The sequence below is a fragment of the Triticum aestivum genome, chromosome 2D (assembly GCF_018294505.1).
Source record: "Triticum aestivum cultivar Chinese Spring chromosome 2D, IWGSC CS RefSeq v2.1, whole genome shotgun sequence".
Lineage (NCBI taxonomy): Eukaryota > Viridiplantae > Streptophyta > Magnoliopsida > Poales > Poaceae > Triticum > Triticum aestivum.
Window position 1 is genome coordinate 653,733,936 of NC_057799.1, and position 17,845 is coordinate 653,751,780.

Here is a 17,845-nt window from a genome sequence, read left to right on the forward strand (position 1 = left end):
ACATGAGGGTGTTAGAGATTGGCCTAGGCCTAGGTGTGTTGCTGTCCAAGGGTGATGTCCCATTTTTGCAAGTTAAATCACCTTTTTATACTTATTGTCTTGCTGTTCTGTGAGCATTCCATCTTGTCTTTCGACTGCACAGGCAAAAGTGTTGTTGGTAATACAGTCTTCTCTTCTGGCATTAGCACTGGTAGATTACAAAAGCTCTGAAAAAACAACACACTGTCCAAGGGTAAATCTATGCTTAGGCTATCTATATATACTCTCAAATTATTAAGTGAGGAGTACCAACCAAATTTAGTTAGCAAACAAGTTTTGTTCTGACTAAATTAAGTTCGAAGTACTGCCATTGATTCAGTTTACTATAGTCTGAATTCAGTCATCAAAATTCAGAATGTTTCATCAAAATTCAGACATTGGTACAATATATTTTACACAGAATGTAGCAAACAAGACAATATTCATAAAATTTCATAATGGATGGCCAGTAGCTGTTCTAGTAACTTAATAGACGGTGTAGTTACCATAAGAGTACAGAGTCTGTTGGGTTATTCAACTAAAGCATCTTCAAATGGTTGTGTCTCTGGATATAAGCTTTTACAGTCTCATAATGGGGAGATCGATCGATCGGAGCCTAGCTACCAGTTAGCATATTAGTGAGTGGTGGTGATTAACACGAGAATGAATCCATGGCCATGGGCGCGTCGGATCAGCTGGAGCGCCGGCTGGCGGGGCTGTCCAGCTCCGGAGGCTAGACCCTGTAGACCACGACGAAGAGGAGGAGCACGGAGCGGCGGTCCATCACCACCAGCTCGCCGCCGCCCGCGTCCACCGAGTCGTACTCGTCACCGTGCTCTTCGGTAGGGCTGGACGGAATGAGCGGGCTTTTCGGCCCGCTCGTGGCCCGTTAAGGACCGGACCGTACGGTCCAGGACCGGCAGAAAAACAGGTCGGTCCGGGCTGCCAATTTCGGCCCGAAAAAATCTCTGTCCGGTCCGGTCTTTAACCGAGCCGCTCGGTCGGACCGAGAAGACGCAGTCGCCGCCGGCACCGTTCGTCGTCGCCGCGGCCATCAGCAGCCCCCCGGTGAAACACCGTGTCCCTGAGCTTCCTCTCTTCATCCTTCCTCTTCTCCCCATGCGCCGTAGCCTCTTGCTGCCGCTCGCCATTGCTGTCATGCATGCACTGCCGCCAATCTGGAGTTCTCGAGTCTCGACCACGGCCTCTACTCAAAGGAACGAAAGAACAGGTAGGAACGGGAACTGCGGCCGTGCCATCCCACGTCCACGAGCTGAAATCATGCGAATGGGAACAGCCTGATCTAACTAACCTGAAACTAAGATAAGAGGTGGACATGCACACGTTGCATGGCACGTTATTTCAGCACAGCATGCACACCGGCCATGCGAACGCGTTGCTGGTGCCACCAGGAAGAAACTGGGGCGCGATCCCGAATGGTCTGAAGGTGACGCCGCCGCAGCTGCTGTTCGAGGAGTCCCTGCGTTTCTTCTCCATGAGAGCGAAGACTGTCAGTTCAGAAAATTCAATTTCATCAGGTTCACAAAATTCAGTTCGTCAGTTTCGCCAATGTTTCAGCTGTCAGTTAATTTCTCGCGCATGTTGTCCACTTCTTCAATTCACTCGCGCACGTAGTGTTGAGTTAAACTCTATTGTACTGAACCTGTCACTTAGTTTTTTCAGGAGTCAATTACATCGGTGGTGCTAGAACTTGGCGTAAATAGTCACTTTAGTGCTAGAACTTTCGGCATACATTAAAGTGGTGCAAAAACTTATACAAACGATATGGATTTGTGCTACAAGCCGTAGACCTCAGATTTTATTTTCTGGTCTCACTTCGTATTCTCGTGTGTGCATCCCTCGAGCCGCTGCCACTAGTAGAAAACTGGGCTTTGGTCACAGAGCAATATTTACATTAGTCCCGGTTCAGTCATGAACCGGGACTAACGTGAGCATTGGTTCCGGTTCGTGCGGCCAGGGGCCTGCCGGGCCTCGTGGGGGCATTGGTCCCGGTTCGTCCAGACCCGGTTGGTGGGACAAACCGGGACCAATGGGCCACGCTCCTGGCCCACCACCCTTTAGTCCCGGTTCATACCACAAACCGGGACTAAAGGGCTGGTCCTAATTGCGGCCAGTGTTTGGTCCCACCTGGCCAACCGAAGGGCGCTCACACCAGTTTATAAGTCCGTCCCTCTCTACCTTGTTGAGTGAAAATAGATGCCCTTATACAGGGAATTTGACCTAAATTCACAGTAAATTTCTTTGAATTTTACAGAAATTTATTATGAATTTAGGTTGAATTTTCTCTGTAGGCGCATCTATGTTCATTTTTATAGTAAATAAATAAATAAACCTTAATAAAATAAATAAACCTTAATAAAATAAAATAAAATAAACTATAGTAACTAAAATAAATAAACCTTAATAAATTAAATAAAAATAGCAGCAGTAAAATAAATAAAAATAAAATAATTAAAGTAAAATACATAAGTAATTAGAAATAAAATAAATAAGTTTTTTGTTGTAAGTAGAAACAAAACAAAACAAATAAAGCAAAAGAGAAAACAGAAAACGGAGAAAAAAAATTATGCCACCTACTGGGCCACCACGGCCTGAATACGACTTGAAACCCATCAACGGGCGAGGATTCAGGCCCGCAGAAGGCCCAGTAGGCCCCACAGGCAAAGAGAACGGTTAGGCCCGAAAGCCTGCAGTTGAGAGGAGCTCGAGAGGGTGGGCGCAACAGCGCTTATAAACCACTCTCGAGCCCTCTCAACTAGCGAGGTGGGACTAAACTTTTGACGCGGGGCAGCACAAGGCCTTTGGTCCCGGTTGGTGCCACCAACCGGGACTAAAGGGGGTCATTGGTCCCGGTTCGTGGCACCAACCGGGACCAAAGGCCTTTAGTCCCGGTTGGTGCCACGAACCGGGACCAAAGAGTTCCCTATATATACCCCATCGTCACAGCAGAGCACTCCACAGTGCTCTGTTTTTTCTGGCCGGCGAGGGGAGGGAATTTGGGTGCTCTAGCTCACCTCCTATGCACATGAGGTGTTCGATGAAATGTCTGAGCCACACTAGTTAATCTTTGTCCTCTCGAAACTCGACCTCCGAGCTCCATTTTCCCCGAGATTTGTCTAGGTTTAGCGGTCCGTCACGTCCCGTCCCCGTCTTCACCGCCGTCGATCGCCCGCGCCGATCTCGTCGCCAGCACCACCGTGGTGAGCCTCTTGTTCTTATCTTCTTTCTAAAAGCAAAAATTCTTACTTTAGATAGTTACTTGTCTAATTTTGTTACTTTTATTATTCCTTCTTATTACATAGTGCGATGGTTTTGGTATCCGCCCCCGTCGGCCCTCGTCCTGTCTATGATTCGGATGTGGTATATATTATCTTTTTATAACTATTTGGTTCATTTATTGTTTATGACAAATATACCGACCAACGTGACATAGATTTTATTTATCTAGGAGGTGGTTGAACCGGAAATTCTAACCGACCCTATTGTCGAGAGGTTAAATTTAGTTGAAGAAGAAAACAATTACTTGAAGGAAAAAAATAAAAAAAAATTAAGGAGAAGAAGATGATATTTTGCATGTTGAGGATGTCGTCGATGATCACAAGATCAAGATGGATGCAATGCGCTTGAAGATTAGAAAGATTAGAAAATATGCCTTTCATACCGAGGCTTGGTATCATTATGCCGTTGGATCAATTGTTACCTTGGTTGCGATTATGATCGCATTTGTTTTCGCATTGAAATGTTTTACATAGTTTCAATGTATGGTTTAATTAATTAGATGCTCTGGAGAGCTATATATATGTTGTTAGATGAGAACTATGTATGTACTTTGGTTCTAATGTGATGATGAACTTCTATTAATTTGGTCACTTAATTATCTATTCATGATGTTCTGTAATGGTTTTTGACACACTTAATTATATATAATGCACGCAGATGAACCGGCAATGGATGTACGGTGACAGACACACCTCCGAGTACATTAAGGGCGTGCATGATTTTTTCGAAGTGGCTGAGGCAAACAAGCAGAATGGTTTTATGTGTTGTCCATGCCCTATATGTGGGAATACGAAGTCTTACTCTGACCGGAAAATCCTTCACACCCACCTGCTTTACAAGGGTTTCATGCCACACTATAATGTTTGGACGAGACACGCAGAAATAGGGGTTATGATGGAAGACGGCGAAGAAGAGGACGATGACAACTATGTGCCCCCTGAATACGGTGATGCTGCAACGGGGGAAGCTGCTGAAGATCAAGAGGAACCAGACGATGTGCCCAATGATGCTGCAAGGGGGGAAGCTGCTGAAGATCAAGAGGAACTAGTGCCCGATGATGATGATCTCCTCTATTTTTCTTCTTCTCTCCTCTATTCCTTTCTTCTTCTCCTCTTTTTTTTTTCTTTTTTTTCTTCGATCTTCTCCTCTATTCCTTTTCTTCTTCTCCTCTTTTTATTTCTTCTTCGTTTTCTTATGTTTTATCGGGTCTGTCGTCGTCGATATACCCCTCTTCCGATAACTTCAACACGAGGGGGGGTCGATATACCCCCTCCCCGCCGATAATATTATTTTCCCATGTACGTATGTCGTTGTTGTCGATATAACCCCCTCCCGATAACTTCAACACGTGGGGGGGGGGGTCGATATAGCCCCTCCCCGATAACATTATTTTCCCATGTATGTATGTCGTCGTTGTCGATATATATAACTCCCTCCCAGATAACTTCGACATGATGGACGGTCGATATTTATACCCCTCTCGACCGTGATAACTTATACCACGGGAGCACCCCCCGGCCCTCTCGCTCGACCAAAACTCTCGAGGACACCCAAACCCTAAAAAAACGATGTCGGTCTCCTACCCCCTCCCGCCGCGCCCCTACCCTTGAAGCGTTGCCTAGGCCACCCCAAACCCGGAATAAGCTAGGTCTACGTTTGCACTAATATATCCACCTGCTGTCATGTTTGTGTAATAATTGCCATGTTGTAATATTTGCAGAAACAATGGAGCACGGACAAGACGAGCAAGCAGAAGAGGTGTTGGGGGACATAATCTTAGCCGGAGGTGATATCTTGTCGTATCTTAACGACAATGATGGTCTGGAAGAACAGGGTGAAGAAGCAGGCTACGGTGATCGAAGAGTGGAGGAGGAAAGACATGATTATGATGGCTCCGGTGACCCAATGCTGGTGCAAGAAGGAGCCCGTGGTGACGGCTCCGGTGACCGAACAGAGTCCGGCCAGGTAAATATATTAGTTAAGCCTGTGCTGACTAGCTAATTGATGCATTCATTGTTTTGGTATGTACACATATTAATTAACACTCGTCTTTCTTCTTTTTTCTAGCCCTCCGGATCGAGCACAACTGCGGTAAAGAGACGAGGCCCGAAGAGAAAGTTGCGCTCGGATGAAAGGTTTGAGATCACAGCAATTGCGCGCGACGGCCAACCGATTGAACCCATCCGGACAAAGAATGCATTTGCTGCTCAGTGCGGGGTTCTAGTTAGGGACAAGATCCCGATCAGCATCCACCAATGGTATAAGCCTAAGAAGGAAGACCCTGAGGTGTATTATGTCAATGATATGCAGAAAGATGATCTTTGGACTGAGTTGAAGGAAAATTTCACCCTACCGCCAGAGGAGGATCCGGAGAAGCCAGTTATAGAGCAATTAATCAAGTCTCATGCTCTTAAGAAGATGGCAGACCTATTCAGGAGGTGGAAGAATGAGCTGAAAACGTTTATCGACAAAGAAGAGACACCAGAATTCATCGGCCGGTATGAGAAGATCAGAGATCACTGGCCCGCATTTGTGGCCCACAAGACATCGGAAAAGAGTAAGAAGATGTCAGCGACAAACAAGAAGAATGCTGCAAAGAAGAAGCTTCACCATCGCACGGGGTCAGGTGGCTACCTCAAAGCCCGACCTAAGTGGGCCAAGGCTGAGAATGATCTGCTTGAAAAAGGGATCAAACCACAGACAATGAACTGGACAGACCGTTGCCGGACTTGGTTCTTCGGGGCTGGCGGAACCTTGGACCCTGTATCAGGGAGGTGCGTTTGGACGAACGAGCTTTTGAGAATACCAGTCAAGAAGATTCAGCAATATATCGATGCAGCGTAGGAAGGGACGTTCGTTCCAGACAGAGAGAACGACGAGCTCACAATGGCCCTCGGGAATCCTGAGCACCCTGGACGGACACGAGGCACGCCAGGCTCCGTTCCGTGGAAGGCTGGTTTTCCGGACACGGGCGGTTACAAAAGCCAGGAGAGGAGGAAAAAAGTGGAGCAGATCCAAATTCAGAAGCTGCACGAAAGGGTTCAAGCGCTAGGGGAACGAGACGGCAATCGACATGCCGAAACTGCCCCTGAAGCTACACCGCCATCTCAGCGGAGAAGCAGCGTGGCTTCCACCGAGCTGCTTCAGCTGGAGCATGCGGCTCCTGCTAGCTACCCCGTGGATGCTATCACGGAGTCTCAACATTGCCACCTTATGGCGGAATGGCAGAACTTCAAAGTCAAGGCGGCTGTTGGCTCTGTTTTACCTCCTGAACCCGGCGCAACCTACCACTGCCGGCCGATTCTAGAAGGATATGCTAGGGTGATGGTGGATGAAATAACGGAGGGATTTGAGGAGCTCCAGCTTGACCACCCTACCGGTGAAGGGGAGACTCGGCTGGGTTCTGCTCTGAAGACTCCATGCCTATGGCGGAAGGAGCTCATCAAGCTTCCGAACTGGACGGCTCCGGCGAGTAAGGGCACTCCGCCTCCTCCTCCGGCGAGTGATCAGGGCACTCAGCCTCCTTCTCCGGCACGTGGCGGCACTCCGCCTCCTTCTCCGCCAGCGCCGGCGCGCCAGAGCAGCCAGCCTCCTCCTTCTCCGCCTCGTCAGCAAGGGCGGAAGAGACCCGCCGCCGCTGCGGCTGCTCTGGCGCGTCGTAGTCCTTCTCCTCCGCCTCGTAAGCAAGGAAAGAAGACAGCCGCAACCGCTCTGTCTGCTCTGCCGGCGTCTAGCAGTACAGCTGCCAGAGGCGGGAGGCAATACAGATTCGGTCCTTCTCTGAAGACTCCAGAGAAGTTACCATACGAGAGGACCGAGGAGGAAACCAGGAAGATCGTGCGAGCCGAAGTGACAAACTTCTTTGAAGGGGTGAAAGCAAAGAAACATCCACCTCCGGAGGAGAAGGTAGATCCGGTAAGCAAAGCGCACTCTGGCTGCCCTGACAAAACCACCAAAGTCTCCGCCGAGAGGCAACTATGAGCGCATTCTTGCAAAGAAATATGCCGAAGCGGAGCGGTCAGGAAGTACTGTCAGTGATCAAAGGTTAAAAGAACGACGAGCTGGGAAAAAAATTGCCCAGCTCGGCGAACAAGCGAACCAATCGTGCCCCCCGCTCAAGGTGTCAAAAGACATCGTCGCTAATGATCCGAGTATGGTGCCCGGTTATAGCAATCTTGGAGATTACCTGCCCGACGATGTACATTATGAAATCATGGAGGTGGACGAACACAAATACCATTACGGGAAGCCTCTCGTCAAAGATGAAAGATCTCTAACAACGATGATGCGAAGACTACATGATTGGTACATGAAAACCTGCAGAGAGTCTGATGGGATGAATACTTTGACGCTGAGAGTTAAACCGGAGCATGACCTCGTTGGAATTGATCTGCTGAATGTTCCATTTGAGAATTTCTTCCAGTTTTACAATCAAAAGGCCCTCGATAAAACAATGATCACTTGCTACTGTCTGTAAGTAGTACTACTTCTGTCATTAAGTCTCTCTATATAGGTCAGCTCTTTCATTGCATGTATTTATAATTATCCTCACTATATTATGCAGATTGAAGATCGCCGAATTGAAGAAAAGACAAATCGGTGATATTGGGTTCATTATCACAAATCTCATAGATGCATATATGGTTGAGAAACATCCCAAAGAAGCCGAGGCCAACTTGCTACAATCGTTGGTATTAAATCAAAACAAAGATATAATACTCTTTCCTTACAACTTCAAGTGAGTGTTACTGTCTTGTGCATATTCGGTTTCCCTTATTAGTCCAGGTTATGGTAATGTAATTGATGACTTATGCATGTATGCGCAGCTTCCACTATATTCTCCTAGAGATTAAGCTTGAGCAGGGAGTAGTAACCGTCTTAGACTCGAGATGAAAAGATCCCCAGGACTATGCGAACATGACTCAAATGCTCGAGAAGTAAGTTAAATCGATCATTATCCACCATATCAGCAACTTTGTTCATTTCCTGATATTAAGTAATTGTTTTCTTTGTCTGGCAGGGTTTGGAGAAAATTCACCACAAAAGCTCCGGGACTGTCGAAGAAGCTGCAATTTAATCACCCGAAAGTAAGTACTATAGTAGCATGTTCCGCGCTTCTCCTAGTGATTCAAGCGCTAGTTTCATCAATACCATTTAGCATGCTTGCTTGTCAGTTTGATTGACCTCTATTTCTCGTAAAGTGGCCGTGGCAGGAACCCGGGAATAATTACTGTGGATACTACGTTTGCGAGTCCATCCGCTACACGACCTGTGAGCGGGGCTACACTGAAGAACAATATGAAGTGCGTAAGCAATAATATTCACAATTTTATTTTATTACCATCATTTGTGTTGAGTTTCATTTATTCATATATATATGTATTGACCCCCTTCTTCAAATTAGATGTTTCGGAAGCGGGATGAACTCTTAGCACCAGATCGTATGCGAGGAATTCAAGAGGAATTGGCGGCATTCTTCCTTGACCACGTGATCGCTGAAAACGGAGAATACTATGTGGACCCTGTGTTCCTACAATTTAATTAGGAGATTGTATTGTAAGAGATAATTATTGTATATATGTTGCCGGTAGTGTCGGATAGATATACGAGAACTTGTTGTTCGACCAATATCTCGGAGAAGGAGAGGTGGTCGATATCACTTCTCTCTGTATGCATATGTTCATGACGATCTTCTGTTTCCTTCATTTGATTACTAGCTAGCGTGTCTACTCCTCTCCATACGTATATAGTACATAGCGTCGACCAAGCACGGAGATAAGAGAGGACACTTCTCTCTATTAATTAGCTAGCTAACACAATATATGAAACACCTAAACTAACCCCCCAAAACCCCTAAACCACCCCCTTAAAAAAAACAAAAACCTCAGCTCCTGCCAGCTGCTGACGCGTGGATGCCTATTGGTCGTGTCACCAACCGGGACCAAAGGCCCCCCTGCCTGGGCTGGCAGCAGCGGCCACGTGGAGGACCTTCTGTCCCGGTTCATGTAAGAACCGGGACTAAAGGGTTAGGGCTTTAGTAACGACCCTTTAGTCCCGGTTCGAGAACCGGGATAAAAGGCCCTTACAAACCGGGGTAAAAGCCCCTTTTCCTACTAGTGTGCTGTCGAAGGAAATTGATGCATGTATGTCCTCTCGTGCGTGCATATCCAGATTCTTGTATGCCTAGTATACCTTTCTGTTAGTTGAAGTGAACAGCATTTTAGTCACCTAATTCAAATGTGTTGCACTGTGAGGAACTATTTATTTGTTGTCTATAACTATTGAAGAAAATCAGAACTGAAGAACTGGACCAAACTTTTTGTAAAAATATGTGCAGTACTTTTTAGTTTGTTGCTCTGCACTTTTGGGATAATAGAATGCGACTGTGATTTTCTTCGAAGCACTTTTTATGATAATAGAGAACCGAAACTGCTCCACGGACGACACTTCTGCCCGATCATTGCACGATGTGTAAATCGAGCAGCTAGTGCACTTTTCAGTGCTGTGCATGTCCGGCTGGATGTGATGATCGTGCGTGAATCGTGCAAATTTGGCCGTGTGCATAGCACGACTCATATAGAACTAACCAACCCAGTGCTCGCGTTAATATTCAGGAAGAAATTGAGCCCCTTGGAGATTCGAAAAAATTGTGCCCCTTGATATGGCCCGTTTAATCAAACACATAATAAATTCATTAATTAATCTTGCTTTAACTAGCACATATGCCCGTGCATTGCAACGGGAGAGAAATTATTGTGCCCATTGTCCATAGAAACGACCGTCATCATGACATAATAACATCCGAAAGTGCCACCTAAATATGTTTGTGCGTTGCAACAGTAGAAAAAATTGCCTCACTCTCCTATCCCAGTAAGCAAGTGGTGGGAGGCCAGCAGCTAGGTCACTGTTTCGCGTGGTGAATGGAGAATGGACCGGGCCGGGATGGAATATGCGTGGACTCATCCCACGTACCTGGGCTATCTTTCGCAGGCGGGCCGGAACCGATTTGGTCTAGCAGCATGAAGGCAGACACCTTTGCGTGAGTTACTAATTGTTTCTTTCTCATTTTTCATTTCATGCAAGCAAAGAGTGTATCGGGACGCTTCGTTTATGGTCATCTCTACAATGTGTGAAGAATCGCGACCTCTTTACGAAGGTCTGTACACGATTGGACGCTACGGTGAGCGATACTTTTACCCAACATGAGTGGCAGCATGATCTCAGGATTGGCCTCCATACGTCTTAGGCGTTATACAGACACTAGATGTTTCTTAGCATTCCGCCTTTTTTGGTTTGTGTTCTGTGTGTGGACTTCTTTTGGCTGTGTGCACCTTAGTATGCAGAGGCCGGATGTCATGCTTAAACCTTTTAAGTCATAAAGCACCCCTTATCGAAAAAATAGCCAGACACCCCTGGAAAACGCCAGCAGAGAAAAATCATGTCAGCACCACTCGTTCTCCCCAATAATTTTTTCCGAAAAGGCGGCATCAGAAAGCATTTTTCCCTAGCCGTGATGAACATGACGGCGAAAAGGAAAATTCAGGTTGCCTTCAGTAGTTCAGGCATACTACTACTACATAATAGCTCCACTCGCCCAGCTGAAACGGGAAAACAGATTTAATCTCAGGTCGGAAGATGAGGAGGAGGAGAACAATCCACATTTCTTCAGTAGTAGGAGTACAAGTTACTGAATCTGTTGCTTGTCCCGCATGAGTTCAGACACATCTTTCTTATGGGATATGGGATAGCTTGACACTCAGCTCACACAACAGAGGTTATCTCTTGGGTTTGTTTAGCTCTAAGCTTGATGGAAGTGTCACTCCCATCCATTCATCCAGGAACAAAAAAGAAGTAGAAGTATGTCAAATACTTTAACCCAAAAAGTGAACGTCAATCTCATGAATATTACTGGAAGAATACAGAAACTGGATCGTTAAAAAATGGGACGCACCTTTGCTTTCAAACTAAGGATCATGTCATTGGTTGGTTCATCAAACTGATCCCTCTCTTCCCTTCTTAGCTCGAGCCACCTAACAGCAGCATTAAGTGAAATGTTGACATGTTGGACAAAATGAGGAAGGACCTCAAAACACTATATTTTTCAAAACTCATACATACGATTAGTTTTAGCACAACAATAAATATCACTGTAACTCAACACCTCCGATAATCCTGCATCAGAGAGGCCTTGGGTTAAGGCTACTAATGATGGAACTCATTAGTCTGTCGTCTGTCGGACGTCACATTGGATTAGTGAGTGGAGTCTTTGGCATGTGAGGGAGAATGCAAAACTGGATCTCCAATGGGGCGCAAAACCGCTGGATCGAGTCGCCAGCGAAATCTTCCAAGCACGGCAGGAGTGCGCATCCTGGATCCCAAGACTGGGCGATGGTTGAACTGGTGCCACACAGGGGGTTGAGGGGGGAGGAGTAAAAATGTGTTTGGAACGCGCTTTGGTCATGTTTCGATGGATGTTCTGTTGCCTATGCCTCTTTACTTGCATTCGCAGGTTTGAGGGTGTGTGTGTGTTTTGGGGTTGTTGCTTCATCTGTCTCCTTTTAAACTTAGGTGGTGTTTGAGCTTTGGCTGTATGATATGACTATTTGGTTTCTTTAATAAAATAGGGGGAAAGATCCCTTTCATTCAAAAAAATTTAGTCTGTCGGACGGAAACATTTGTGTCCATGTCAAACCTATGCCTAGAAGTAGTCAACATGAAAATAATAATATAGAAAGGTCTTATTAAGGAAAACATAGGTACCTTCTACAGATGAGCCTCGAGTTTATCCCTTTGCTTCTCCAACTCAGAAGTCTCGGCAGTCAACTACTCTACAAGTGACACATTAAAAGGTAAGGAACATCGGCAGAATATACAACAAAGCAATAGTCACCAAGCATTTATTTTAATGTATGTGTGACATATGTGAATTTGCGGACGTCGATTTTTAGAACATCTGCACCTGGGCCCTGCTATCCTGGCTGTCCAATATTGCTTTAAGATCTGTGCAACACAACTAACTTTTTATATGAAATTTTCTCTTTTTTGTTTCTCTCACATAGGACATGTCTTGAACTTCAAACCTTTGCAGCGTGGCAAAGCTTTCTATCTAGAATCTAGGATAAATCATACATAATTTTTTGTCAAACATAAATATACAAAATATGATTTTTTAATCTAGAAAATCATAATTTGTATATTTATATTTGACAAAAAAATCTGAAAGATTTATCCTAGATTCTAGATAGAAAACTTTGCCACGCTGCAAAGGTTTGAACTTCAAAACATGTTTTATGTGAGAGAAACAAAAAAGAGAAATGTGTTTGCACGAATCACGATGCGCGGAATGGATGGCTAGATAGAGAGGGCCTGGGTGCAGGTGTTCTATTATATGTTTTCGGTGAATTTGCATGCAATGTACTTATGATCCAGAATATAGGTAGACATCCTAATAGCCTTGTAAACAAAGCTTGGGCTCCACTAGTAGCTCGAGCTCGGTTAGAACTAACCTCAAGTTAAGTTTGGTTCAAGCTCAAAGTGACCTGGGCTCAACCTCATCTCAGTTAGCTAGAGCTGACCTCACAAAACTGTCTTCACTTCTTATATGCATGACCTTACTGATCTTTTTCGAGCTTAGCTAAACCTCATATCAGTTTGCTCGAGCTGAGCTCAAGCCTAACTCTAGTCTCGAACCACATCACGACTGGCTCGAGTTTGACTCACTGGCAACCCTACATCTCATGAACCAATATATGATTTCTTATAGTATAAGGAGTACAAACATTTCTACTGCCACCGTATGGGCTAGGGTTCCTACTTTTTCAACTGCACTCACTTATCTTCCTTTCTGGCATGAAAGTTAAGAGCCTCCTCTTTCTGGCGTCTGCAGTATGCACAATAAACTTTGAAAGGTCACCTCGAAGTTCTTGTACAACCAATGGATTTGTTAAAGAAAATAGTACCACAATGAAATCCAGAAAAAGAATGCAACCACAGCAGGGAGCAACATGAGAGATACTTCATGGTCTACCGAGTTTTTGAATTCACCCAGAAAAAACATAAACTCGAAGGGTTGATGGATGAAGGGAAATGAGTTCGTAAAGGTAGATGATATGAAGTAAACCAAATGGCAACAAAAGATTCATAGAAAAATTGTATGGAAGCTACACCTGTGATCCAAATACGCTTCTCTGCCTTGGAGGATGAATTGGCAAGGGAGGATGCTAAGACCTTTAATTTGTCAACATGAAAATTTTACCACAATGTATTTGTTATTGCAATCCATGACTTTTTCAACAACTGAACATATATAAGAAGCATTCATGTTGAGTGTCTATCATGTCAAGATCAGAAGTTTGAACTGAACAAAAAGGTACATGGAAGCTGACTCCACCATGATCTCAAGGACAATGGTGACTGGTCACTTGTACACACAAGATATGTGTGAAACCTTAGCCCAAAAAAGCAACTTCTATTACCGTCGCATCCAAGTGTCTAACAAGGGTAGTAGTGCATAGGATACAACTATTCAATGGGAGATTTAAGGAACATACTAAAGCATATCCCATGAATCAACAGTTCAATTATTTCAGCGACAAATTCTACAAATGAAGTTTCAGGAACAGAAAATAAGTAGAAGTATGTATGCATAAAATTTGCAGCCCATAGCACTGAAAGATATTCCTATAGTGATCTAAAGTATTATGTGCAAGGTATTATTCAGTCATTTTGCAAGAAGTTTCAAAATATAAAAATTTCCAGCTGAAGAGCCTGAAACGACTGCTTCCTCATCGTGGGCTGGAACCAACTCATCCTATATATATGTAATATATCAGCCACAATGCCCCAAATCTTTTTAGCAACAATGTAATCAAAGAAAAAGATGCTTGATAGTTTCAACCTGCGGACATAAAACAGAAGAAGTTCTAGGAACTACCTGACACTTAGCTAGATTATCTCTAGTCAAGCTCTTGTGAATGATAAGCCACAAGAAAATATATATGTTAGGGGGAAATTTAATCTTTCAAATACAATCTTTAAACGCATCATGAATTCCTCCAAAGTTAATTAGTTTGTAGAAAGATCTAACAATGTTGACACCTGAGTTTTCGAGCACCCAAATGGGTTTATCTTTACCAGAAGAAACTGTTGTATTCTGAACTAAAGACAGTAGTTCCAGCCATTTCTTATACAGATCTTCATCAACACATCTTCTAAATGAAAGTTTCAGGTTTTTGCCATCCTACACCTGCGCAACAATGTTATCTTTTTGCTGGCAGATGCTAAATAGCGCTTAGAACATTGCCTTAAGAGATACATCCCCAGCCTAATGATCATGCCAAAAAAGCAATATTCACCCCATTTCCTCATTCCCATTTATAAAAAAACTGCGACATTAAAAGCCCAACAAATATTCTTCCAAAAGGGAGAACCCACACCTAGTTTACCGCAAAGGATGTTAGGTTTGTTAGTGCCATATTTATAGCACGTGATATTTTTCCAGTCACTATTTTTACCATCAAAAAACCTTTTGCTCCAAGCTACCAACATTACCATATTAAAATCTCCAAGGTTGGGAACCCCCATCCCACCAAACTCTAATCTCATAGAAATAAGCCCCCACTTAGCCAAATTTTATTCATGTTCATTACCCACATCCTCCGAAAGGAAATAGGACATGTGGGAGATGATGTCGTCAATGGCACACTTAGGAAACCTCATCATGGACATCAAATATGTAGGAATTAATGTTAGCAATGAAAGTGGTAACTAGAATCAATTTGCCCATTTATGATAAATTCCTTCCAAGCCAACCAAAAATGTTTTAAATAACTCTATCACTAATGGCTTGCAAATCATCTCTCCTCATTTTTTATAATGCAGGGGAACCCCTAAATACTTAAAATGGAAAGAGCCCATCTTACAATAGAAAAGTTGTGCATTATAGTCAGCGGTTCCTCATACACATGGATGGTATGCATGTCTGTTTGATGCAAAATTATTTTGAGACCAGATAGCTTTCCAAAACATGACAAAATCATTTTCAGGTTCCTAGTTGGATCCACAGATTTCCCTACGAATAGTATGGTGTCATCTGCACGCAAGGATCACATGTGGGAGGAGACCAGAAATCGAGTTTCTTCATATAGCGTTTAATAACATTTTAGTAAAAAAACATCAGCCACAAGGTTAAACAACAGGGGGAAAGAGGGTCCCCTTGTTTGAGGCCTTTGCCACCAACAAAGTGTGATCCATTAGTATCATTAAGTCTAACAGAGAAAGAACTTTTAAAAAGAGGGCTACAAATCCGACCAATTCATTTTTTTAAATCCTATGGAGGTAAGCATTTCTAAAAGGAAATCTCAGCTCATTTTGTCATAGGATTTTTCATTGTCAATCTTAAGAAGCCCACTGGTCCCTATTCTATGGATGCCATGAATCACTTCATGAGCCATAACAACAAATTACAAAATAAATCTTCCTTTAATGAAGGTAGTTTGATTATGAGAAATTAGTCTTGTTACATAAAGGAGATTCCCTGGTGCTCATAGCTTTAGTAAAAATCTTGATAGCACGGTTACTATGACTGATTGGTCTAAATTTACTCATCTCATCAGCACCAGGTTCTTTAGAGATTAAAGTAAGGATAGAAAACTAATTCTGTGAATGTCAGGTCCCCCCATCTCAAAATCCCTAACCATCCACGTAAAGTATTTATTTATCACATCCGAAAAATATTTGGTAGTAAAGAAAAGAGAGTCCATCATGCCAGGTGCACCATTTGCATATGAGCCCATAATGGCTTTTTTAATTTCATTCTTAGTACTTTTTCGCGAATACACAAAGATTGCGTATCATCCCATTGATAGGTAGAAAGAGAGTTTACATACAAGTGTGCTACTCTTGCGGCCGTACACATCTAGCTGGCGGCATCAAGAGAGCCAGCGAGCAGAAGATTAGGTTGCTCAGCCTCAGGGAGATAGATCAGGTTACATGAAAAATTCTGTCTAGTCCTTTGGCGCCGGCCTTGGACCAGCGCACGGCCTCCTGCTTAATGGTCGCCGTGAGAAGTGTATGGGATGGAATCTCGCTGTCGAAGAGTACGGCGTTCCGGTGCTCCCAAGTGCTCCAAGCCGTGAGGATGATAAGGGAGTTCACGCCTTTGCGCAAGCAGGCCGAGGTGGTGGTAGCCGCGTTTTCCCACTAGTTGAAAAAGCCGACGGCTTCATCTGGTGGTGTGATGGGCTGGCGGCACCAGGAAAGCACCTCATGCCAGGATATGCGCGCTAGCACGCAAGCAACGAGCGGTGATCAATGGTCTCGTGTGCTTGGCCGCATAGCTTGTAGATGGAGTCGTGCGGTAGACCATGGCGCGCGCGCCGATCAGCCGTCCAACACAGATTGAGGGCAGCAAGCCAGAGGAAGATTTTGGCATTGGAGGGCGCCCGGGTCCTCCAGATGAGGCGCCAGAAAGGTGCGGTGGTGGAACCATAGAAGAGGCCACGGTAGCAGGAACTCGTCGTATAGATACTGTTTGGAGTCCATTTCCAAGATAGCTTGTCGGGGTTGGGTGATAGAGAGATGCCCTGAAACTTTTGCCATAGCTCGACGTACTCAACTGTGGCCACGCGGTTGAGCGTGCCATGGATGTCCGAGATCCAAGTGTTATTGGTCAGTGCTTCACCGATGAGGCGGCTCTTTCGTCGTCGGCGCGGAATGAGGGAGAGCAGCGTAGGGCCAGCTCCGCAATGGATTGGCCGTTCAGTCAATGGTCGGTCCAGAAATGGCATGTGTTGCCGTCGCTAAGGGTCCAGCTGGTGGATGCACGGAAGAACTTGGATGTCTCGCGGTCATGCGGGAGGTGCAGGTGTTTCCACGGGCTCTCCTGGTTAGTGGCCTGGAGCCAGAGCCAACAGGACCGCAGTGCCACGCCGGTGCGCTGGAGATCACGGATGGCCAGACCGCCATAGGCAAGAGGCCGACAGACGCGGGCCCAGGAGACAGGGCAACAGCCACCACTGGCGTCATGTCGTCCAAACCAGAGGAAGTCGCAGATAAGCTTGGTGATCCGCTTGAGGATGGGAGGGGCGATCGCCATCGCAAGGAGGATGTGGACCGGCATGGCGGTGAGAACGTGGCGGACAAGGGCCAGCCGCTCGCCTCGGGAGAGCAAGGAGGCCTTCCAGGTAGCCAACTTCTTGACAATCTTGTCGACAAGGGGGAGCAGGGCTGATACTGGTGTCTTTCGGATAGACAGAGGCAGCCCAAGGTAGTTGATAGGAAAGCTCGCCAAGGGGTAGGAGGGGGAGGCCGTGACGGTGGCCAGCTCGCCGTCGGAGCAGCTAGGAGAAGCGGAGCACTTTTGAAAGTTTGTGCAGAGGCCGAAGGCGTGACCAAAGAAATCGAGGAGGGCCCAGATTACGCCCAGCTCTTGGGCGTCAGCATGGCAGAACACGACGACGTCGTCCACAAAGAGCAAGACGCTGGCAGGGGCGTGTCCCGCGGTCAGTCTATTGATGATCCCTTCATG